We start from the raw sequence: 26,576 nt of genomic DNA, 5'->3' as shown, positions 1-26,576 counted from the left end.
CCTTTCTAATTTAATGACTATCTTGTGATGCGAAACAGTATCGAAGGCCTCGGCCAGGTCAAGAAAAATTGCCAAACATTTTGATGATCTGTCCAATGCCCTGACTGTTTGTTCTAGTAGACCGTTGATTGCCTCCTCTGTGCTGGAATTTTTGATAAACCCAAATTAGTTGGACCATTAGCAATAATTTATTGAAATTGTGTTCTTCGCCCATACAAAAATAATTTTTATAATCACTCACTTCCTTTGTATCACTTATTTCCTTCAGTAAGTCTAAATGTGAATAAACTTCGCGTTTTGTTAACCATTCCTTCATCCAGTAACGACGTTCAACAGAACGGTTCATACTTAATGCAATATTTATAGCTAGACATGCTTTTTTCTAAAAAACCATAATCCATGAAAACACAGTCTATGTGATTTCTACGCCACTCGATAATTAATAATGTTTGAAAAATAATGTGAGTAATAATGAACATGTATAAGGTGCGGAAAATAATGACAGGGAATGACATTATTACTGAAAGTGTAAGGTTCTTTTAAGATGTGCACTAAGAAAGGACGTTCAAATATTCCAACTGGGGCGCCCCCCGTGGGGGTAAAAGGGGCGTGTTTACATATGAATAGTACCTTTTCAGCTTCCATAAAATAAAATTATCTCTTCAGCACTGTTTCTCCTTGCCCTTAAACTTCCAGTGGGTAAATTTATATTTAGTATCAACATTGCACCCGTGCCAATTGCTAGTTTTAAATAAACGTGAGTTATTCTCAAAGAATCATCTATTTATTATCAATTCAATCGACTCACCCTGTTTTACATTTATATTGACATATTCAAAATTATATCTACATTTCGAAATTAATATTCCTAATTTAACGTAACTATCCAAATTTATGTGAACTGCTATAATGATATGGAAATTCAAAAGATTCTTGACCTCTGTCAATGGTGATGAAAAAACAAGATATTCTAATGTTCATAACAACATAGACAATAGTTCGATGTGAAACTCAGATTAGTTTGTTTTCTAAGAAAACGACCTATTTGAATATTCATAAGCATTTGGATATAATGAAGAAGTATTTGATAAATCAGGGGATTTATTTTGTGAAAATTTCATATACTAAATCTGACATTTCCATTCCGTTTTAAAGGCTATGATTTTGAAATTTGGGGTTTTCATTATATTTTTTAAATCTCGGTATGTTTGCGTAGTCTTCAGATTGAGAAGTTTTGAATAAACGATGAAACATAAAAGAGATAAATCTGTTGATTCGCAATTTTTGTTAGCGTTACCAGTTACTTCGTCACTCATACTGAAAAATATATATGAATTTGAAAAATTCATGATCGGGAAGCAATGAGACATTCGGAAAATAATCAACAGTGAAAGAAATGAACAATTTCAGCAGAATATGTCAAAAGTTTCAGCCACAAATTATGAACTTTTGAAATGAAGTATTTTTGTGGATAAATCGAAAATTTATCGAAATACTATTTTTGGTAGTGATGAAACAGTTTCTAGAACTAGCCAAAATGAATATTTATTCACGATAAAAAAAAATGTTATCATCCCATTCGCAAAAAGCAAACACGAAGAGTAATTTATAGCCATTTACTTTTGAATATGCAATTTCGATTGACTGATGTCACAGAAGTCTGATGTGTTAGTTTTCCCATTTTTAATTATCCGGTGACGATTAGATTGTGAAGTTTATTTGTAAAAAATCATCGATACCTGTTTTTCATGAGAAGCTGATATTGCAAAACTGACGAAATCGCTCGTTATTCCTATTTCTGCAAATCGAGCTCCAAGTCCTTCGCAATTCCGGTTTTACCGCCACGCTACACTTGTATTCATTGTTATATACACTTCAAGTCAATATTTCAAAACATTATCACATCAGCAAACTGCGAAACGTGCATAAATGTATGAAGTATCACCTTGTTAATTTACATCTATATGTATGCGTATTAAAATAGTATCATCTACACACTTTTTATGATAGCTTGAGACACTCCTACAGCCTCACCCAAGTTACAGGTTTGCTTCATATTTTATGGTTATCTTCATAATAAATTCAGAACAAAAATTAACCAATTGCTCGAGGAAATATTGAAACGGTGGGTATACACGGCAATCAACAAGGACGATTCGTCTTCCATTCATTACATGGTCATTATCGCATCCCACATGACGAAAATTAAGTACCTACATGTTGATATGGAGATGTTGAATCCCGAGGATTTTGGTTGGTCATTATAGAATATCTACAACAAACAAATGTACCTACTGAAATGATAACTTTCCAAGTTTCCGAAAATAAAAGACTAGAGGGATAATATACTACCTGGGCTGGAAAGTTTTTAACTTCACAATCTTAAAACTGTGGAGTGTAAATTAAATCAATGGATGAGATGAAGCAATAGAGCTCTTTGAAACCGGATCAAATTTTCTTACGGAAGTTTAATTTTGAAGAACAACATATATAAATAGAAAACCCCTACAGGAAATTGAAAGCAGAGAAATATGAAGCAGAGAATAAGGCCAAGCACTGCTCCTTGTGGAACTTAACGATTATTTATACAAGAAAATAATTTCAACATCTGATAAGTCCCTGTGAGAATACAAAAACGTTTAGTTTCCCATTAGTATCTGTTTCACCACTTTTATCTCCGGCTGATCTTGAATCAACAAAAACCACACCTAGAAAAATCGCCGAGAACGATTCCAAAATGTGGATCGATCGAATAAAAAACCGAATCCCGGCGATAAATATGGCGAACCTCGTTTAAAAATTAAAATCGCCATGAAATTCCGCACATATACAGCGATTTTGATTGTGATTGCAGTAGAGTTAATAGGAATGATATGTTTTATTTATGAAGGCGTGATGATAATGCAGATAAACTCTTTATTATAAATGAATATACGGCGCACAATGAGAATTTAGTAGTCGGAATACCGGAATGATGACAAGAAGTGGTAATTCTTGTGCCCTCGATGTTATTTCACAGCACAAAAAAGGCCATCACCAACGGCACAACGCGTCATAAGTCTTTCAGGGAGCAGTCACCAGCATAGTCGCCTCACTTGGCCAACTTGAGAGGCATTCCGTATTTACCTGGTTTTTTAGCAAGTTACAGAGAGGCTCGACGAATCGAGCTTAAGGAATATACACGAATGATATGATGCGAATCCACAAATGTCCGACCTGAATAAACAAGCGGTCTTTACTATACTTTTGGAAGATGTGAACAGTTTCTGCGTTGAGATTATCGCTCTCTATTGCCCTGACTGAAAGCCTTACAATCGAGCATCTTCCCTCTATCTATCGCCACCACTGTCTCTACTTCTCCGAAGAACTCACCCCCCCTCATCCCCTCATCAATAATGTCTACCGCAGAAGTAGACGAAACACCAGGCAAAAAACCTGTAGACCACGGACACAGTTTGACACAGTAATTTTCGGCCGTGAAAGTGTAAACTCTTTGATCAAGCTTATGAATTGGTTAGAAGTACGAAAGATTTCAAATTTCTATTTAATGGATGAGTCAGGGAGCTGTGGAACACATACGAAGTTAAAAATTAAGCAAAACACCTTGGGAATAGACAACTTTTTCAAGAAGTTCTTCTGAGAAATCGTTGACAAATTCAATTGAGAGAAGCCAAGCTGCCAAGAATGAGCAAAAATTCTAAATCATCTGAATATAGTGCAACAAAGTTTTTGGTATCCCCGAACTGCATATGAGGGCCAGACCTCAAGGAAACAGTGACCCAGGCAAAGTTTCAGGTGGTACCAAGGTAGATATAACATACCTGTTTGCAAATATTGAAACTCTTGTTTCAATTCAGATGTTTACCCAAAATGAAAGAGTCAAAAGGATCCCAAAAAGATCTAGAGTTTTTCTGCAGACGCTAAGAAGAAGAGCCCAGTTTGTTTGAAGGTGATTGACAATGTTTCAAAGTGAATTTCATCAGTTCGGACTTCCCTTGAAGGTGTCTAACGACCACCCTTAAGAATATAGACCTTGTAAGACGGTGTAGACGGTGTGTAGACGGTGTAAGACCTTCCATCACTTTCACAATGGAGGAGGAAGTCCACAACGAATGGCCATTCTCAGACGTATTGGTGAAGAGGACCGACACTGAGTGGGAAATATCTGTATATCGAAAACCCACTTACATGGAACAGTAACTGAATCAAGAATGCAACCACCATAGAACTACAAAAAAACTCATCAAGACTCTAGTAGACCTTCTACGGAATAGTTACTCCAAAATGATGGTGGAACAGACTATGGCTAAAAGACAGCAAGAGCCTCACAAGGAAGAGAAGCCGTTACAACCAGTTCTTGTACTACCCTACATCTGAGGATTGTCCGAAAGTATAAAAAGATAAGAAACCAGCAAATCGTTAATAGCAGAGCATGTTTGGATCCATCAACATCAAGTGGTCCCAAGCTCAGATTATCCACAGGAGGAAACACTGGTTTGGGATAAAATTCAAAGAAGCTGCATACATGTTGTCCAATGACGCATTCAGCCAAGCTAGCGTAGAGATACGCAACATATGGAAAACCATAATCAAGCAAAAAACGGCCATCTTCCGCAAAACGGTCAACTGTTAAACCGGTGAAGAGAAAGAGGGGATAAATGAAAGCATTCAAATGACCTATAAATAGTCATCTCTCGGAGAATTAGTCCAGTCATCACCCCATGTTAGTATCCCACGATTGTGGGATACTAACAATCGCAACGTCGTGAAGTAACTTGGCTTGAAATTGTTCAGTGTTTTGTTTCTTTTAAATTGTTGAATTTTTTGCTTGATTTTTATTTTTCTGTAATTTATTTTCAGGTTTTTTCCTGATTGTTCTATCATAGATTTTAAATCATATTATATTATATTAGACAATGAAATTCTGAACTAATGAAATTCATGAAGCCTAATATTTTCAACCTGGGTCTAGCTAAAAATTAAAAGCTTCTCTTGTGAGTGGAACCTTATGTCAACAATGTTTCATACATTGTGGTGTATCCCATTACAAATATTTGGATTTTGGCCTATTTTTTCCGATTCGTATCTAGTGCATAGTCTACACATTTTGTGGACAGTTTTTACTGATAAATTTAATTTTTTCACTTTCTTTCATTTATTTTCCCCAAAAAAATATCAGAACGATAGTTTAGTCGAAAAAAAATTGTTGATATATAATTTCAAAGTAACTACTGCTCACTTCGTTCTTTCGCGTAAACAAGAGAAAAACACTTTTCTTTCAACTCAGGAATCACTTTTTCATCTGGACCTCTCACAATTGTGTTTCAGTCGACTTGAGATATCTAATTATATTTTATTTTACGGTCAGGTAAAAACCTCTTTGATTTATCTGGCGTGAAATGAGATTGACGGCTGATCTGCCTCGAAGTACTTTTTGTTCCACCACCCACTATCGTACCTGTATCGCTGTCTTCAAAAGCCATTAACTTGTACCAGAAAGTGAAAGTGAAAAGGAATTTTGTGTGTTGAAATTTCGCCTATACAATAATTGATAGTTAGGTACTAACAGCATAACCAAAAATATATAGGCAGTTTTGAAAATAAATTTGTTGATAGGCAAAATAAATTTCCTGGTGGTCAACATACTTTTTATTTTATTAATATCAGATACATATATAAGAGCAAACATAATTTGTTTGAAATGATTTCTTCATTTATTTTTTCATTTTTATTGAGATATCTGAAAATTAGCATTTTGATAAATCTTTGAACAGAACAGAAACGATTAGTATACTACAATATGACAATAGGACTGAACTAGGATAGAATATAATATAATATAATATAATATAATATAATATAATATAATATAATATATAATTATTATAATATAATATAATATAATATAATATAATATAATATAATATAATATAATATAATATAATCCAGCAAGACGGACTAGCATGAATTGAAAGATAATGGAATGGAATGAAATGGAATAGAATAGACTTCAGAAAACAATATAAAACAATGTGAAATGACTTGTGAAATGAGCGAATGAAACATTCGAGTCATAGAAGCTGTAGGAGTACAGCTTGTACGTGAAACAGTTGGGTGTACAATAAACTCAATGAACATTTAGTATATTACTTATCGAAACAAACTTGTAGAAACAAAATGAAATTTCAGAATGAATCATAAAAAGTTGCAGCTATATAAACTGAACCACCCTGTGATGACGACCAAGCGAATAAACAAATAGAAAGGGATTGGGAACAGGGTTGGCTTAAACATTATTTGAGTTAGTTATTCTACGAGATTCAAAATTGTACTGATTGTGTAGTTTGTCTTCTTATCACTTTTCCTGTCAAATCAATAGATGAACTTGACATATATATATATATATATATATATATATATATATATATATATATATATATATATATATATATATATATATATATATATATATATATATATATATATGTCAAGGAACATTGAATCTACAAACAGATATAAATTTATTTTATTCTTCACCTGACAATCTACAATGAAGGGAAAACGGAAAACAATGTCTTGTCATGAAAACATAACCATATATATATTGTTTTTCAAAGTTTTTCAAACAATTGGGAAACAGAATTTGAAATACACCCAGAAATCATTGAAAATTTGAACGTTGCTTTGAAATTTCGAATGAAAACCCAAAAAAAACAAATCTTTCATACAGAAAAGTCCTCGGAATGATTGTTGTTTTATGTGAGAGTAACGCCCAGTAGTTTCAATGAAATACCAAATTCCCGCAAGGTGTCAGACCGTTTATACGTGAAATAAATGGGGTAGTGAAGATAAACCCAAATGAGTTTTCAACTAATGGGATATTCTACCTTCTTCCTATGACGGGCTATTTCGAGAGAAGTTGTATGGTGATTTTCTAAAATGGTGGGCAGACAATTGAGGCCCCTCAACGTCACACAACTGCAGTCAAATCCAGAACTTACATATATAATAAAAGGTGCTTGCAACAAAATTACCATATATATATTATATATATATATATGGTATTTATATATATATATATATATATATATATATATATATATATATATATATATATATATATGTAAAATATATAACTCAACCTACTAAAAAATATATTCAGTATAAATATGAAATGGAAATATAAAATAATAATTGAATTATCTAACAATTATATGAATTCGTACGGAATTGGTGGACATTTTAAAATTATTACAGAGTATTTGACATAAATTTACGAAAATCCTAACAGAATAACTTTTCTTGGGAAAACGTTTTAATTTTTTCTTCATAGAAGCACAGAAAGAACCAAATAATTGAATGTAATTGCTCAATTCACTGCCTTATCAAGCAATTTTATTGAAGGGGGCTTAAAATAGTGTTTAGTGTCCAGTCTGTCTAACTGGACCATTTAGAGCAGTTGGTACACAATGAGAGGCAGTTAATATCATCCAACAATAATTTGCGAAGAAAACAAATTTCATGAAAAATTTGATTGATCCACAAATACAGTTCAGTCCGCCCCTGGAAAGTGCGGCTTATTTCGGGCTACAGAAGAAGCCATCCTCACTATATCGACTCCTAAACGCCGACTTGAATACAAATTTATCGGCCCGTCAATGCATAACTTTGCCGTCGGACACTTCAGAAGAGTTTGTGTTTCTCCCACACAACGAAAAAAATGTTACGACAATAACAAAGTCTAGGCCGAGTGGACATACCTCATTAGAGGCGCCCCCGCCACAATAGGATTCTTTGGACGATGGCCGGTTATACGGAGAAATTAGTCACTTTTAAGTAAATTTTTAGAGATGAATAATAACATCAAACACCAAATGAATCCTGATTCTTGACCAAGCCGATTTTTTGTTTGGTTGATCTTTCGGATCAACTGGTGCCAGTGGGACTCTATCAGAAGCTGAAAATCTGTTCAGATCTACAGCAAGGCAGGCACAGAGTATATGCTCTGCCACCAGAGCACGAATTTCCCTGAAAAGAATAATGCACTGCGATGGTGAGAGACCATCGTATATATTCCTGGGTTTAATGATGACCTGAACTCTCTTACTCACAAGACCTCTGGACCATCTTCTGGAATACCTTTCATAGTACCCTTAATGGATGTTCGAAGTGCAAGATTCCCATCTTAATGACCGCAGCATCTTTGTCATCTGAGGGCATCTGTAACCCAGCTATACCTGACGATACATTGATTCAGTCAAGCAAGGGTATTGGTTTGGGTAACTCATCGGGATATACATCCAGTGGGGTCCAATGACTAATGATCCATTGACTAATGGTCCAATGACTAATGGTCCATTAGTCATTGGACCCCACTGGATGTATATCCGGATAACCTTCAATGGTTATTGGGTAAGTCAGTTCAAATATCATTCCTCTCAGTGGTATGGGGATGTGAGGGAACTGATGGTCCATTGAGATGATTTAGAACCCAAGTTCTATATCCCGAAATGGAAAAGGTACATTTACCGCAACAGAGGGACTCGGCAAGGTTCCTCGATCAGATAGAGTTTATTTCCTCTTCTGGTTCAGATTCTGCTTCTGCTGCTTAAGAATTTAGTGACAGATGAGATATTCTCGATAAGTTACCATTTGATTTTATCATTAGCTGCAGGGTGAGAACAAGTTTCACAATGAAATATATTCAAAAAATTACATTTGAATTGAATATTATATAGGGTTTTCCAACAGAGACTTCTCAACTTTGACAATTGATAACGGCCATCTTGTTAGAGCTACATTAGCTGTCAAATTAGTTGTCATTCATTCCATCTGTTTTGCCAAATTACCATGGACGAATATAGTGTAACGAATTAAAGAACTTGTCTTGAACAAATTTAATTTTACCAATATTTCACTATCACAACTAATTTATATACAACACTTAGCAACCAACCCTTAATTTATCTTCACAGTTCGAATTCTTCATTTAAACGCACGATTCACTTTCTAGATACAGACTGCTATCTTGGGACGGGAAGCCGGCTTTTAAATCGGCAAATAGCACTCCAGATCTTTCTAGTCGTTTCGGCATTCATCTATACTTTTCGATGCGGTTTGTCGATTCCTTTCGCGATGAGTCATGTGTTTAATTGCTGGCTGAGATATCGGTCAGGGCCGGCTTCAGATGTTTTACAAAAGCATCGAACAACACGTGCAAATAATGATATTGTTTTATCAAAATGGGTATCCTGTTTGGACAACGTACCGCGCGCTTCGCCCATTTTACGGTCGCCATAATCGTCCTCCAGGGAGAACTATTCGCAATCTGGTGGACAAATTTGAGTACACAGGGGCAGTAAACGATCGATCAACACCCGTACATATGTGAGAGTCTGCAGCAGAATCTGAGGCAGTTGATTTTGCGTCGCTCACAAGAACTCGACATTTCGCAGACCACAACTTGGCGGATTTTGCGTCATGACTTAGGCCTGCACCCGTACAAAATTCAACAGACCCAGGAACTGAAGGTAAACGACCATAGATTACGACGTGTGTCCCCTGGAACAGATGGCAACTGACCCTAATTTTCATCGAAAAATCATTTTGAGCGATGATGTCCATTTCTAAATGAAGGAGTTCATGAACAAACAAAATTGTCGAATTTAGGATGATACCAATCCACATGAGATCCCGAAATTTAATGTTTTCCAATGCGTTGGATCGGCAGAAGTGGAGTGGCCCGCTAGATCACCTGATCTTATACCGATGGACTTCTTTCTGTGCGACAGAGAATTGTTCGGGAATGCCTTTTGTTGACTCCGGACATCTTCAATAATGTACGGAACGCTTTCGAGAGTAGACTATATTATTGCATGAAACTAGGTGGAGGTCATTTTGATATTATTTGTTGTTGATTTTCTCAATAAAATGAGCGACAGCGAATTTGTTTGTTTTTTCTTAAATAAAACGTTCAACATTTAATTTCTCAATAACGAATAAATCAATTTACAAAAAAATTACAGAAGTTCTAAAGGGACAAAAACCTTGGGGGGTCCCTCGACCCTCCATGCCATTGAAAAAAATAGGGGGTAGTTGCTGAACGCAGGGGTGTGAAGTTTCGGGTATGATTTCCATATCAGAATTAGTGTCCCTAGAAATAAAAATTGACGCATTCTTTGAAATTTTCGATTACATGTCCGTTTCTAACTCACAGAGAGGGTGATGTTTTCGTTGGAACACCCTGTATATGTATTATCACATACATGATTTATTTTTCATATATGTTTAAATAACAACAATGCGAAAAAAATTTCGATTTGAGAAAACCAGAAAAATTCCAAATCATTTGGGTGCAAAATATTCCATACTTTATTAAATTTTTCTTGTTCCCCTTCTCCTAAGTTTTTATGTCTTTCTGAAATTAAACTAGTGAATGGTTTCAATTGTGGGCTCTTTATTATTGTTTTAGTTCTTTTTCATGAAAACAACATTCGAAAATGTTGGTTTACTAGCTGCTGACTAATTTGGTTGGACTAATAACACAAAGATCACAGGAGAATGTAAACAATGCCTGTACAAGAGTCATTATCAAGACACTTTAATGGACGTGTTCCCTCTTTGAGAATTATACTCGGAATGGTAACTGAAATAATTGACAAAATATTTCAACGCAAAACCAATCAAAAATAAAATGTACTTTCCGCACTAGGCCAAAAAAATACTACTTTCTCAAAGAAAGGGCGTCCAGGAAGTGGAAAGTTATTTTTTAATATCTACACATTGAAAATGTCACTTCTATGATCGATAAATGTCACTAAAAATGACGTTTAATGCTAATCAAAGAAAAAAAATCTCATGTTCTCGGTAATAAATATAAGGAAAGTTTCATTAAATTTCTTTGAGAAAATCATTGCACTGATTCCATCTCTCATTGCGGGATAGTTAATAAGTCACACATCAAAGGGAGCATTTTCGAAAACTCATGGTAGATTAAACGGAGTCCGGGAACAATATATTAGGCTGAGAAATGTAGAATATACAAAGAGCACTGGCACACATCTAAATTTAAAATGTGACAAACGCCGATTTTTAAAATAGCAGCGATGATTCTCGCTAACAAAGCGTCCACCGACTCACATCTCATACCCATTAATAAATCACCAAAATACATCAATTTGAATGATGGACACACAGGCGTGCCTACGATAAACTCTCTGGAAGGTATGCCCCAGCTGTTGATTGATTATTTGTACTGTATGCTGGTAAAATATCGGTCAGACTTTTTTCAACAGATGCGATGTGTTATTTTTATATTTTTCTTGATGTATATTAAGGTAATCAATGATAATAATAACCTTTGTGTTGATGTCACTCACAAAATCTCAAACTTGAGGTGTATGGCGAATTCCCACACTTTGTTCTTCCACTCAACCAAAGATTTAAAATCATATTCGGTTTCAAAGAAACAAGAATTCAAAACCTCATGGCTGAGGCATAATTACGGTGTCGTCACAACTTTGCTTTCGATGTCATAACCATATATCCATGATTCGTCACCAAATATGACCCTTTTGAACAAATCTCCATCATGGTTGATGCCATTTAACGATTCCGGAGCGATGCTCAAGCGACGGTTATTTTGGTCAAAAAATGTCCTTTGTATACTTGTTTTTGTTTACTTTTAATGACGGAGAAGCAAGGTATACTTGAGTGCCGTCATTGTTAATTTGATGTTCACAAATTACATCTTTGAACGAAATGGTAACAAGAAAGGTGTATAGAAATGAACCACGAATGAATCCATCAGCAATTGAATATACCAATAGCCGGGACAATAGCCAGTTGGCTATAACTTATTCAATCGACCGCTAGGTGGATCAACGAAAGATTTTCACTGCCTATCGTCGATCCCGAGCTAGGCATTGCACGTTAAAATATTAGATCTTGTTAATCCTTAGCTTGCACACACTTTTGAGGGTTGACGTTTGTTGGGGGGCGGTAGCTGGTTAACGAAAAAACCAATACAGATAAAAAAGTAGGACATAGTCTTCAGTATCAAAAGTCTTCGATTGATTAAAAAAACTACTATAATGTATCAAGTATTATCATCTGCAACAAGTGCCACTGCGTCAGTTATACACTCTACTATATTGATGTAGTTGTAAGTAACATTTCTTGAAATTCTGGCAATTTTCTCTATTGTTCATGAGTTTTTTTTTCCAACAATCAATTTTCGAAAGAGTAGATAATATATTATACTAATTGAGTAGAGATCTTTGTAACTTTTTGAATCTGATACCTTTTACAAATAAGTAATAGGGGTTTCCAACGTGTTTTTTGTTTACTTGAATGGCGAATAAAAAAAATTTTTTGAGAATACCTTTCCCGATTATAAGACAATATTTAATTTTTTTTTCCGTTAATCAGCTGTCGCACCCAGAAGTTGAGAAACTTGTACGAACTAAGGACTAACAAGGTCTTACCTTTTAACGTCTGATTCCTAACACGGTATCGTCAATCACTTTGTATGAAAAGTACTGAAATAGCAATAAGTCGTTGAAAGTTTTAAAAATTATTAAAAGTTTCGACATTTGATTTTATATCGATATTTCCAAATGTTCATAAGTAAATATGAGAAATGTTCATGAGAAAAGATCATAAAAGTTATCTTTTTTTTTGAATATCTGAGTATATTTCGATAAATCTGACTGTTATTTACTGATTTTTTGCATGTGGGATATCAAAACATAATCAAATTCAAAAGCATCATTTTGAGAAGAATCTACGTTGTAATGAAGTTACATAACATGAGAATAATGTTTATACTAAGCGATATTTTTGACTGAGAGACTGGATAATCTATATTGAAATAAAATGCTTTATTCAAATAGGGTACCTACATCCTAATGATATACAACAATGATAATAATGTTAATATACATATAAACACAATATTTTTTAAAAATCTACTAATATTTGTTAAAAAGTATTACATATGATATATGAAATATATATATAACAATTTGTTATTATCTTAGTGGTCTCTTAAATGGTCAATAAAATTCACTTTAAAACAGAATAAGACTGGTAGAAGACTTTACATTTTCAGGTAGACTGTTATACTTGACAAATCCTTTAGAAATTATCGTTTTAGTGTTGAATGTTTTTGTTTGATTATTTACATACAAATCATTTCTTATTTTAGTATCATACTGGTGGATTTGATTATTAAAAACTACAAATTTGTCAAAATGTGAAGAAAGGAGGTTATGTAACATGTAAATAATATAGGTATATCATCGTTGAATATGTAAGCCTACTTTCAATAGGAAACCATTCTTGAGTATTCACCATTAAAGATATAGGGGCAGCACTCCTGTCGCAACGCAAAATGATCCCCATTGCGCGATTCTGTAGTTTCTGTAGTGTTCTCATTTTATTTGAATCAGTTGTGTATAGAAGAGTGGGGTAATATTCCCAAACGTATTATCAAAGTAGCTTTTATACTGAATCTGTTCATCATTAGATTTGTCTTGGTAGGTAGAGATTGGGACCTCCGAGTCAAAATTAATCCATTGTAAATAATTTTTCCACACCAGAACAACCATGTTAGTATCATCAGGATATGATTGAAATTCCATCTTGTTTTTCAATAGATGGAACTTGTCATAAAAAGTTATGGAAGCCCAATAAATAAACACTATATCACACTTAACTTCAACTTCAGAGTTGGAGAATCCTTCTCAAGATAAGTTACAAATAGTATCATTGAATTACACTCTAGACAGCTCTAATTGAATTTAGTTAGTTCAAAGCTGAACTTTCAACCCTTACTGATATTTCGAATATATTTTGATGATTCTGTAAAAAACCCTACGTGAGTTCACTACTAGCTGTCCATATATCTCAAACTTTTTTGGAATAGCACTAAAACGTCTCCTTCTCGTAGTATAACCTCCATGACACATTGCCGAATTGTGATTCTAGTATCGAAATTTGGATGTGAATTATAAATCATTTTTATAGCTTCCATTTGAACATAATCTCCACGTTAATTATTTCACCGTATATTTATGCTAATAACTCAAGTATTTATAACAATTATACAATGGCAGACCACATGTTTCTTATATTTCCCAACACTAATGATGATTTATCAAGATTTTTATTCAAAGAGCTGATTCTTACCTTTTTAGTTCCACTTGGGACGGACGTCAGAAAGTTATCTGGAAACAGAAAATTTCGTTAAATTATGTCTAGCAGATTGAATGATATACAGGGTTCTCCAACATGAACTATTTTGAATATTATGATCTGTGTGTCCGTGTTAAGAATCACACGTTAAAAGGTAAGACCTCGTTAATCCTTAGCTCGCACAAGTTTCGACTTCTGAGGGTTGTCGTTCGTAGGGGTACGACAGCTGGTTAACGGAAAAACAGATTTTCAACAGATTTTCAACAGAATAGAAGTGAAGAACACTGATGGTGTTAGTTCAGGTACGTTAGAAACATTAGGAAGTACGAGAAAAAAATTATTTCACCAAAAAAATTCATATGGAGTGGTCTGGACGAAGTTATAAAAGTAAATTCCGAAATAAATCTCTACATTCTACCCGTTTACCCTTTTTTGCATATGATATTCGCATTACACAGAGCTATAAACTCCATGACGAATTTATCCAATTTTGATGGCTAGTGAGGAACGTTCAAAATGGGAAATTGGTCTCTGGTCTTGATGCCAACGCAACTGTCTTGTAAAAGACCACCACATTTCATGAGTAACCTCCTTTTTTTTCATAAATGAAGAATAGTTTATGAGTAAAAGTATTCTGTAGCTGAATATTCAAACAATTTTTTCTAGAATTGATCAAATCTCTGATGCGAAGAACGCTGAATATTCAAACAATCTGTCCCCCATCTAAAATCATCTAATATTCTTAAGCTCAGAATACCTACGTAATTATCCTATTAGAATAATAAAATGAATGGATTATTTGATATCATTATGAATAACGTTGTGTTGCATACTTCTGGTGGTCACTGTAAACTTATAATTGGGTAAAACCGGTCGTGGCGGTAGAGCAGGAAACGATTTTAAAAAATTATGCCATTTTACATTGAGCAAGCTGGTTAATGCGGTTGAATATCATACGTTTCCTCTGAAGTTTAGAGGAAATTGGTAGATAATTTTTATCAGGAAGTATAAATTATTAATTCTTACCACACACTTCCGAATTTAGATACTCCGTGGTATCTTTCTTACATATTAACTATGTAGTTAATTAACAAATTAATTGTTTTTTTTAACTTGTTTTACAAGGATAACTAGAGTGTTTAATTTCATAGCATATTTCTAATGTTGGCGTTCAGATTTGGTACACATAATTATCATAAAAAATGCTTCATTACCTATTTATATACAGCAGTTCCTGAGAATGTTGTGGAGGACTGAAAGAACTGGGAAAATTATTTGGAAAAACAAGATAGAAGAAAAACGCATTGAATCTATAAAGCACGAGAATTGGACAAGTTGAATCGGAAAAAAAATTGTAGCCTTCTGGAGATTTGAGAGTAGAAAAAGCACCATTCCGCCAAAGAGCGGTCTGGATACAGCCTGCGAAGTTCAAGGAGAAAAAATCTTGATATTTCATCTGTTTTTCCTCCACTTTTAGATGATATTCATCTCCCCGGAGCTGAAAACTACATGACAAATATTGTCTTGCTTCTCTGATGGTAGAGAAAAACTGTATGAGGCCTGTATGAGCCTGAGGATCGGGAATAAATAGTTCCACTAAATTCAGCACTGCCCATTTCCCACAACGGAGCATAGGCAACACCAGTGTCTCGTCAATACCGTAAAAGTGCTGTAATGAAACACTCTTAGAGCCGCCTTATGCCGATCTACATAGGTATATCGTCATTATTATTATATATGACTATATATAATTTCTACTCATTGAAACTGAGCTGCCATCTATTACTTTGTTCCAGTTGAAACTACTATAGGCGCATAGAAAGCACTAACAACTTCTAATGTTCTGACTTTGAATTCAACGTATCGCTCCCCTGTCGCCTATCAACTAACAAGTGTTTTCCGCAATGTCTCGTTATGCCAAACTCGCAAATTGTTTTTCTCAAAAACAATACCGACTATTTGAAAAATGTCCCGATGGACGGTGAATTAATTCACTTTTGAAACAATTACAAAATCCGATTTCATTTCGAAACATTCACTTGGGACACCGGGAATGGCTTCCACGTGTACGGAGCTCTTAATGGCGTTCCAAGCAAATAACTACGTTCAGAGATACTGTTTTTCATATCTACTGAGTGAAGCAAAAATGGTAAACGGAAAGTGATAGGAGTAGAATTTTTTAGGCACTGAGTAAATTGGGACCTTCTTTTACTAAAGAAAACTATTATGAAGTCCAGTAATGAACTTCAAAGAGAAGGCAGCGGCATGAATGTCCAGAGTATTGAGTTGTTGAAATTATTATAATTCCAGATGCACTCCTTGCTAGGGGTAATACAATCGTATGAGTTTGAAACATATCCAGAAATATTGCGTGAACAGTTTACATGATATTGTTTATGTCTGCAATACCGAGGACTCTTTTAACTTCTATTTTACTTGTTTCATGAGATGTATCTGGCTAAGGACTACAGAGTTGATATCTACAAACTCCCGTGCCTTCAATTTTCAGATTCCTTTCCATTTTTAGCAGACACATAACCCCAAAATAAAAGGTGTGCTGGAGACAGATCATCAGATCCATATTCTGGCTTCGAGTTAACGATGAGGGTTCCAAAATTTATGCTACTAGTTCTAGCAGAGATCGTTCCAGAATGATTACAGGGTTACCCATTGTCCATTCAGAGGACAACTGAACGATATAGGATTGCATAACGAAAGCAGAAGGTGGGCAATTTCTGGAAACCAGAAGTATGTCCAGAAGAATAGGATAAACATTCACCAAAGAGCCTCCACAAACTTAGGATGTATACAAGATTGCTGTAATGTGTATCATGACGATAAATGCGTTGTTGTTTTTTCAGGAGAAATGGTCAAACGGGTCCCACAGAAAAAGTACAATGCGTTAACTTTCCAATAAAAAGTAGGTATACTTTCTACGAAGACAATCCAAAGAGCTAAATAAAAGACAAATGTCCGGGTCTGATAAATTTAATGGTTAATACCATATAAAACCTCCCACATGAAAATAATTATTAGACCTCGTGATTATACCACGCCATCCATGTCATACAAAGAAACTGCCGATGTTCGGTAACTATTTAGTTTTTATGCCATTCCAACTGACTTCGTATATTTTATACTCAATTTCAACTAACTTTTCCAACTTTTTCTCTTTTCGTTGTGACAGTTCAATACTTTTTTGTCAATTATTAACATTTTGCTGTCGATCATCTAATGATGAAAAACTGTAAAATAGGACTAATAGCCAAACCACACAAACAATTAATGTTTAATAGTGTCGTAAGAACTATCAAAGTATATCATGGAAATTTCATTCACATATATGTTGGGTTCAATATTGAAACCAATGTTTTTCTTACGGCTTTTTTACTACTTCTAGCTGGAGAAAAAGTGCCAGTTAGCGAAGAAACCGATTAAATAATCATAATGTATTACATATTCCAGGAATGGAATATCTAATACAAACCTTCATCTGTGTTTAACAACAGATCTTGATACTGAAATTGGCTATGACATAATATTTTGTTATCAATTGAAAAAGTCACTTTACCATTTTAAAGCTAGTTATACCTCACATGTTTGAAAAAATCTATTCAAAATCTGTTTTTTCGTTAACCAGCTGCGTTATTTCTGCAGGAGTGACAGTCGTCCAAAAATTCACAGAAGCTTCAGGGTTACCTGATATATTTATATGAAGTATTCAAGCGAACCGTTTTCTGTGTTCTATTTTCCTGATTTGAGAACAGTTCGGATAAATATATCAATACGATTCCACAGATAATATTTTCTGATAAAAAAACATATAATGGAACATTATCCGTTCAACTATTGTGATGCACTGTTTGGAACCTTTGATGTAGTAATGAATATTACTGGAGTTTTTTCCCAACACCAAATCGTTATTTTCAACACCTCGACACGTGTTTCGATCACCAAGTGATCATCTTCAAAGAGGAAGATTAAACTGTTGTAAGATGTAACTGATTTAACAGTTTAATCTTCCTCTTTGAAGATGATCACTTGGTGATCGAAATACGTGTCGAGGTGTTAAAAATAACGATTTGGTGTTGGGAAAAAACTCCAGTAATATTCGTTCAACTATTATTTAAGTGAATAAATTCAATGACTAAATTGTCTATTACAAAATTATAATCGATACCCATTAAATTCACTTGCCAAACCAATTACCAGCGACGGGGTAATAAATGAATGATATTTCCGGATAAAGAAAAAATCTGTTAAACCCATAATTGGTTATTGAATCGAGAGATTTTATCCTACTCGAGTAAAACCAATACAACTGTTTTTGTTTCTCATTCAGCAATGGGAAGGCGTATACTCAATTAAAACTATAATAATAAATGATCATTGCAGTTAGTCCCCTTCGTTATCGTTTCTTGAACGATTTTTCTTTTTTTCGCCAAAGTTACCATTACTTATTTTTACTGGAAAACAAATGAATGGTCTGTGTGATGTAATAATTATGTTATAAGGTTGGAGAGATGAGAATTGGTAATGAGATTAGCTGAAACGGGATCAGAGTTTTGAAAATGTTGGTAGTGAAATGGAACTTTCTGAATATACAGTGTGTTCAAAATAAGAAGAACCAACATGGTTAAATTATGAAAAAATCCTTTTGAGAGCTTATTCAAATTATTTAGACAAAAGTCCTGGTAGACACTGAATTTCGGGGGAAAATTGAAAAAATTATAGATCCAGTAATATACATGCTTTATTTATGCCGCACACCAATCAATATAGATATTAAATGTGCAACAGATCGCTGTCTATTTGTCGGCGCTTAGCTCAAAAACGCCTCAACCAATTCCAGTGAAAATTTAACTCATGTGTTAAGTTTCACTCAGTAAATACTGCTGGATATATTTCAATCGGTTCATGAATGAAAAAAGTTGAAATTTTAAAAATAATGTTCAGTAAATTTAAGAGTACATCTATGATTAGTAAAACGATTGCCTTGTGAATAAAAAATAGGCAAATATGTCACAATATAAATTGTTGAGTGAATCATTATTGAAGAGATCATATTTTGGTTTCAACTATATAGTAGGCACTCCTTTAGCTCAAAAGTATCTAATCAATTAAACTAATTACTCACTTCTCTAGGTATCTATTTACTTTTTAAACTGTCGCATCCACCAATTTCTTCAACTCCAACCATTTCTGAACATCTTTTTTTTACTCATCCACGACTTTCACCATTTATTATTGGAATTATTACTTATTTTGGGATCATCAATTTACCCTAAAATGAAAGCTCGAGTATTTTAGGAAGAGGTAATTTTCTAAGAATTTCAAGAAATTGATTTGCAAAAAGTAAGCTCAAAAGTGATGGTTTTTACACAAGAACCCGCCTGTGAAAAATCCGGATACTCTTTAAAAATGGCATTTTTACAGAGCCGAAATGGGTATTTTCAAAATTCCAATTTCTATAAGACAATAATTAATTAAATCAGAATGATATTGGGAAATAAAGGTTTTGGCATTTTTTCTCTATCTTCATACAAAAAACAAAAAAAAAATAATTGCTATTTTCTTTTCTTAGGAAAATCAGCAAGCCTAAACCTTTCTTTCCCAAAAAATAGTATCTCCTAAAAATATGCCCCTTCAATTCTAAACTGAATCTTATATTTTGTTTGTTATTCAACAAATTCAAATTCGTATAAATCCTCAAATCATCTCAACGCCATCCTGACCAATAAATTCGGATAACCACGTTCATGAGTAGTATCCAACAAGCTGCATTAGATGGAAAAGTTCAAACAGATGACACTCCTTTTCAAACAACGTCTGAGCTGGACGAGCCAAATTAGTCAAACTGAAACTTAATCCAAATAATATTGAATTAAATCGTGAAGCAGTCCAATTATTCCGTTTACAAATTAGTTTCACAGAGTCGCCAACATAACTACAATATTTGCCAGCAATTATGCCACACTAATAAACAAATATGTTGTTCACACGTCAAACACCTTCGAATTGAACGTTTGGATATTTGTTATGACAAACCGTATAGCTTATTTCAAATAACTGGATAATTTGCATATTGTGGATTGCACAACATGGCTTGGCAGAACTTACGGAGATGACAATACTGTCTTTTGTAATGAAGAATTTGCCAAAGAGCATAGAATTCATTTTGATCAACTTTTTGGATAAGTTTCAGTAGTTGATTGATTTGGGAAGTGTAAAAACCGCAACCCCATTCGAAATTATCATCAGATTAACGCAAATGCATAGAGTTACTTGTTGAAAAGGAAGATTTCGATAAGGGGACCATCTTTTGAAGTTTCTGTTGAAGTCGAGTAAATCTTGTATTGTACAGGTAAATATCAACTCTATTGCAAAATAATTTCAATATTCTTATTGTATTTAAAATTTATAGTTCAGTCAAATCATTTCAGTTTTTGGTTGTACCTATGAAATCTTCATTTCCGGGAAATCAATATGCTTTTTGATGAGGTACGAAAATAAAAGTCCTTGTGCCGTTGAAAACAAGTAAAAGATCAAGTAAAGGCGATAACATTTCTCCAAACAAAAACGCCATCTATGGGATCATCAGAAGACTTCGTCCACGAATATGAATGATAAACGAGGCTCCCCAAAGCGGCCGAGCCGCGACATCGGAGCAGAACGAGATCCGTTTTCTGTATTTCTCTGCAGCTTTCACTGCCAGGCAACTAGTTCAAACCAGAACTTTGGGAAGCATCGTTTATTAGTGATATTCGTGAACTGGTATTCAGAAAATCCCATAGATGGCGTATTTGTAAGAGGAAATATCATGCGTTCACTTGCACATGCTTATTCCTTGGGGCTTAGCACCATCGATCTCAAAACAGCGCTGTCTGGTGTAGTGCTTTTATTTCAATAAGTAGAAGATCAAGGATTTATCCTTATGGTACTTTCACCTGAACACACCCCGTGAAAGTATCTATTGAAGAGTAACACATCTCCAACCTTTCTTCGATGTTCCAGACTATCAAGGTTGTAGGTGATGTTTGTGTCTTCCATCAGACGAATGACTCTTTTCAGAATGGAATCTAGCAGCTTCAGGGTAAGCTTGGGGGCGGATCTTCATACGTGAGAACAATACTCCAAAGAAGGTCTGATCTGAGCTCTATGAAGCATCAAAATCTGCTGAAGTGTGCACAGTTATATGGTTCGGAAGAGTGTTCCAAGCTTTCGAGAAGCAGCCATTGTAATGCAGCGACATGATTGTGCCAAGACATATTACTGTCCATTTTAACCCCCAACAAACTTATCGAAGCAGAAAACAGAATTGTCTGCCCTGACATCATTATATCTGGTTCGGAGACATTTATCTTTTTGGAGAAAACGGATGCCTGGATTTTTCTGGCATTGAATCAAACCTGGTTACTTCCCCCCTATTTGGAAATTACCTCTAGATCCCCATCAAGATATGCAACATCCTGCTGCTGGTGAAGACGTGCATCCGCAGTCGATGTCCTGGAATCCAAATGGAATGACGAGACAAGTGTGCTGTCGTCAGCAAAGCAACATATTGGATTCTTGGTTTTTTCCAACAAGTTGTTGGTATACAATAAAAACAGGATTGGAGAAAATATGGATCCCTGAGGAACACCAGCGTTGATGGTGAAAGTATTCGAGAGATATTCATCGACGGGCACAGGGAACGTTCTTTCAGAAAGCTGGAGAGCCATACACAAAAATGATCCAAGAAGCCATAGCATTGAAGTTTGGCCAGCAAACCCTCATGCCACACACGGTCAACTGCCTCAGAAATATTGAGTTCATCTGAGAATAGGCAACACTTCATTTTGTAAAATAATGAAAAAACAATTGAGTATATCCGGAACTGAACAGTACTGAATCGAACATTCTGTAAAGTTCCGTAACGGAGTTGAGAATACATTTTCGAGAAGCGAATTCTCGAGAACTTTGCAAAATATTCTGGTTGATTTTCGTCATACCGTTCTATAGAAGTGTACTGAAATAAATATAACAAAACTTAAGGAAAACAAACAATTTTTCTGGGGAGTCTGGACACCTGGATATTTCCAAACAACAGTACCGTATTGTATGGCAATTCTAATGCTCCAATTCTCCTCTTTGTTCAATTGTGACTTCAATTAAATTTCAGATATTCATTTAAGATTATCTCACGATAGATTGTATATACAGTTTCCTGTGACTTTGGCCTTGTTTACTACTTATTGCTTTCATGTAAAAGAGACCCCTTTTTGTTGTCTAAAGGAACACTAGGGAAGACATCGATGCAAATATGAAGTTACGTAATTTCACCTTGAACGTTTGTTTCTCAGTGTATATTACTTTCTTATATCCAGTGAGATTCACTGAGACGGAAGTAAATTAAATTCTATTCATTCTATTGGGTGATAATCTACATCCATGCCAACTGGTGTTTCAATTCTCATAACACAATGTTCATTTTGGATCACTTGGTATTGCCCTATTGAAAAACAACATACGCAATTGCTGTTAAAAATTAAATCTATAAATATTCCTCAATAATTAGGGCGAACCTTATTATTACCGTCATTATTGTAGATACTTCAATTATATTTTCTTGCTATTGCAACCGAACGTCCTCAATTTCTTCACTGGATAATGACGACAATAATTGGCTTATTATGAAACTGGTCTCGCGGACAGGTCGAGTGTCATTTTTCTTCGAATGCCGTAGGATATCGATTTCTGAAAAATTGTAGAGTAAAGGCGAGTCGAAAAATTGGCATGGAATCAATCGGATTTAGTATTCGCAGAGCTTGGCGTTATACGAAACAACTGTTGTTTTTCTCCGGCTTGTTTGCCTCGACTAGGTTTCGAAACATATATTTTTACTAGACTTTATTTTCTGTAACCAGAACTCAATTAAGGATGAATGAATGATTTAGCATTTTTTTCAGTGAATCGGAATATTGTTTTTTGATAAATGAAAGAGGCATATTTTAGGAGAGATTAATTTTCGGAAAGATTAATTTTCGAAAAAAAAGGTTTTTGGCTTTTCATAGAGAGAAACTACTTTCGCAATGAACTATTTACAAATTGGTGTAGATCGTGTATAATAAATTACTTGCAAACTGGACGGGAAAGTCCTTTCGAAACAAATTTTCTTAAAAACATTAAATCAAACGGAAATGAAATACTTTCAAAATCACTGTATGTACATTGAATCATAAAAAAACAACTTTTCCTTTTCAGTTTCTACTTCAAACATTAGCTATGGAATTGAATCAGGTGTCATCAACAGGAGCACTGTCATCTTCAATGGTAGACATCGATGTTTCGGAATGAAACACTTGTCTTATTGCTTCATCAGCACTAATCTAGATAACATCACAAGATGGAAAAGCAGAAAGCCATAATCTTTTTCTACTCTTCATTCTATCAAGAATCATTGAATCTCACCTTTTAGTAGGTACTTCAATGTAACTCATATATTCCAATTTTTATGTGAAAGCAGTTGTTCTGAGAGGGTTTTCCTTCCAGTTTGTATATGACAAAAACTTTTTCATAAGAAGATTTTATTGTATTTTTTCCCTACTTTTCTTAGTATAATGATGGAGAAGTAAAAATGTTTCCTTTTCAATTCAAATGAAATTCATATGACATAAAGTGATAATATTGTGAACGAAATGAGTGATTCGTCTTGTAATGACGTGATGAGATGAGTTTCGTGTCCCGAAACTTCAAAGTACACTATCGTCACCATTGAGAATGATAAGTGTCATTGGCGTTTTATATTTAGATAGGGACTAACGGGATTTTCACTCAAACACGTTCAAAAAACAAACTAACTCCATTTCATAAATCGCCAAGCTTTCGTCTATGAATAGAGACTTCGTCAGGATGAAGTAATCTGAGTTTATAAATTGAAAATTGAATATTGTTATAAAAAGATTCAATAACAACAATGGATGGAGATATTCACAACATCTCAAAAATTTCAGATGAAGAAGTACAGCGAGGTCTAGAAACATGTACATGTCTAGAAATCCGCAGACTTGACAGGAAACAAGTAAAAAAGAGTGGAAAATTTAAAATTCAAAATTTGTGTCCCAAATTTTATTAATTTTCATAAAACAGACAACCGGCAGAGGTTGTAAATTAATGTCAAATGAAAACAAAATGATATATGTTAAATAAAATTGAAAGAGACATCATAAACTTGTAAATATTCAAAAATGATGAAAAGTTTGAATATTATTGTTGTAAACCATTTCCCTAGTTACGGACATCGGATGATGCTTGTAAAAAAAAATTATATTTAGACATAGGTGAGGTTAACCATCTATTTAGATAATTGTTAAGTGAAGATGTATTTGAATTTAGGAACATGTAGCAAAATTGTAGAATAGATAGTTTTTATGATATCAAAGTTGAAAATTTTAAGTTATGAGAATTTATAGTAAGGAAGGTGGGAGATTTCCAACTTTTTTATCAACAAGAGGATTCATCTTAAGGCGACGAAGGTGAACGCCACACAAAAATTTTGTCTCCGGAAATTAAATGAAATTCAATAGAAAAGTTAGAAAATAATATATAATTATATTGAATAATAGTAATTAAATACAAAAATAGTAAAAACCAAACTGTATAAGCCAGATCCAGTCCAAGTTCAATGCTTGAAGCATTCACAACAGTAGAGTGAAGAGGAATCCAGAGGTTAGAAAATTTACACTACACAACCCATTGGAGGAAAACCATGTATTTACCTTTCCCACATTGAAGATAAAATACATGCATATATAATAAAATGAATTGTCCAAGAACAAAAACTGAACAATTGAATAAAATAAATAAACACAAGAATTTCCATCACATGCATCGAAAAACTCTACGATACATAGGGAGACGTGAAAGTTGCTATTATGTTTTTATGCAACTCAGTCAATTTCCAGGGCAGTAATTTGAAAGGGAATAATTCGAAGATGGGGGTGGCCCAAGTCAGATGACACCCTGTATGAAAGATTTATGGATATATTCTGAGAGCCCATTTTGCCAATAGCAAAATGTGGACTGATTTTCAATATGTCTGCGAATAAAAAAGATATAGGCAAAAAAATAATTTGGGATTTACTGGTTTTTCCTGTATACCTCCAGAACCAAAAGAGCTATATTAGATTTTTTGACATCATTGAATAGGTCTCTAAAATACACAACTTTCTTTGCTGCAATTCAACTGACAGTCTATCTCTTATCGTTTACGAGATTTCCATGTACAGAAACGAATTTGAATAGCCCTGTATAAGAATTAGAAATGTTTGTGCATTATCCACGTATCTTCATGAAGAGTATTCATTTCTTCATTTCCTTGGAAGTTTCTCCTATTTTTGTTAAATGATGGAAAAGTAGAAAGCCAAAAAGCTCTTTCCATATGAAAACAGTCATGTTCCACTTGAAAACCAACACGAACACAATCCAACCGTGCGTAAGTAGCGCACTCATCCTCTATCGCTTCACCCGTCAACATCAGCCGTCCACCCTCCTAGCACGCTTCACTCCCGCGTATCCTCCTTCCTGGCCGAAACCACCCCCTGCGAAGGTCGCAGGCCGGGTGCAAGGCCGGCCCCGAGCGGATCCAGCTCTGGGTTGTTGACACGTGCCGGCGGCAGGGCACCCTCGTGACCTTGACACTACAGCACGCGGTCGACCCAGACCCGATGATGGTTCGGGGATCGATGAAGCGACGAGAGAGTGCACTTATCTGACCGATCACTTTCCTTGCCCGCTCCAGTGCTTCCACCTGTTTGTTGCCGCGTGGCGGGATGCGTCCTGGATGAGGGTGGGAGAGGTGGAGCGTTCAGAAGGTGGTCTGGGTTGCGACGTCCGTGGATGAAGGGCACAATCAGTGTTGCCAATATGGATTTGTCAAAATCCCCAATATGGTAGAGAAATTTCCTCACACTTTATTCGGCTCCCTTTGAAATTTTCCACTTGTAATTTTTTCGTTGAGTTTTATTTTTGGAACATTTTCTTGATGTTAAAATACATACGTTTTGAAAACTGATGAATGAAACAATTGAAAATCTCTATGGGAGCAATAAACGAATGAAACTCAGTTTTTGGAATATGAAAATGAACATAAAACTCTTGATTTTGAAGAAGAATAATATAAAATAGGTTTTTTTGGGAAAGAAAGTTTTTGGCTTTCTACTACTCCATCTGATACAAAAAAAGGGATGAGAGAATCTTCCAAAGAAAGGAAGGAAGTAATCAATTTGAAACTCCACACATGAATGTGTAGATCATACAAAGAAGTAACTTTCAGACACAAACTGAAAGAAAGTCCTCCTGAAACAGCTACTTTCAAATAAGCATTGAATTACACGAAAGAA

At 34.6% G+C, this 26,576-nt stretch overlaps 1 protein-coding gene across 1 annotated transcript in view; it reads right to left on the bottom strand.

Annotated features, from left to right (window-relative positions):
• LOC111502363 (uncharacterized) overlaps positions 1-26,576 on the bottom strand; it is a 132,607-nt gene that overhangs the window by 67,315 nt on the left and 38,716 nt on the right. The window contains exon 2 of the mRNA XM_074176933.1: positions 14,191-14,228. The gene's annotated coding sequence lies outside the window, so the exon portion shown is untranslated. The remainder of the gene's footprint in view (positions 1-14,190; positions 14,229-26,576) is intronic.

This window comes from Leptinotarsa decemlineata, unplaced genomic scaffold, assembly GCF_025532065.1.
Source record: "Leptinotarsa decemlineata unplaced genomic scaffold, Ldec_3_MD MMD2_tig00002082_RagTag_RagTag, whole genome shotgun sequence".
NCBI lineage: Eukaryota > Metazoa > Arthropoda > Insecta > Coleoptera > Chrysomelidae > Leptinotarsa > Leptinotarsa decemlineata.
This window is presented reverse-complemented; position numbering and strand designations above follow the sequence as displayed.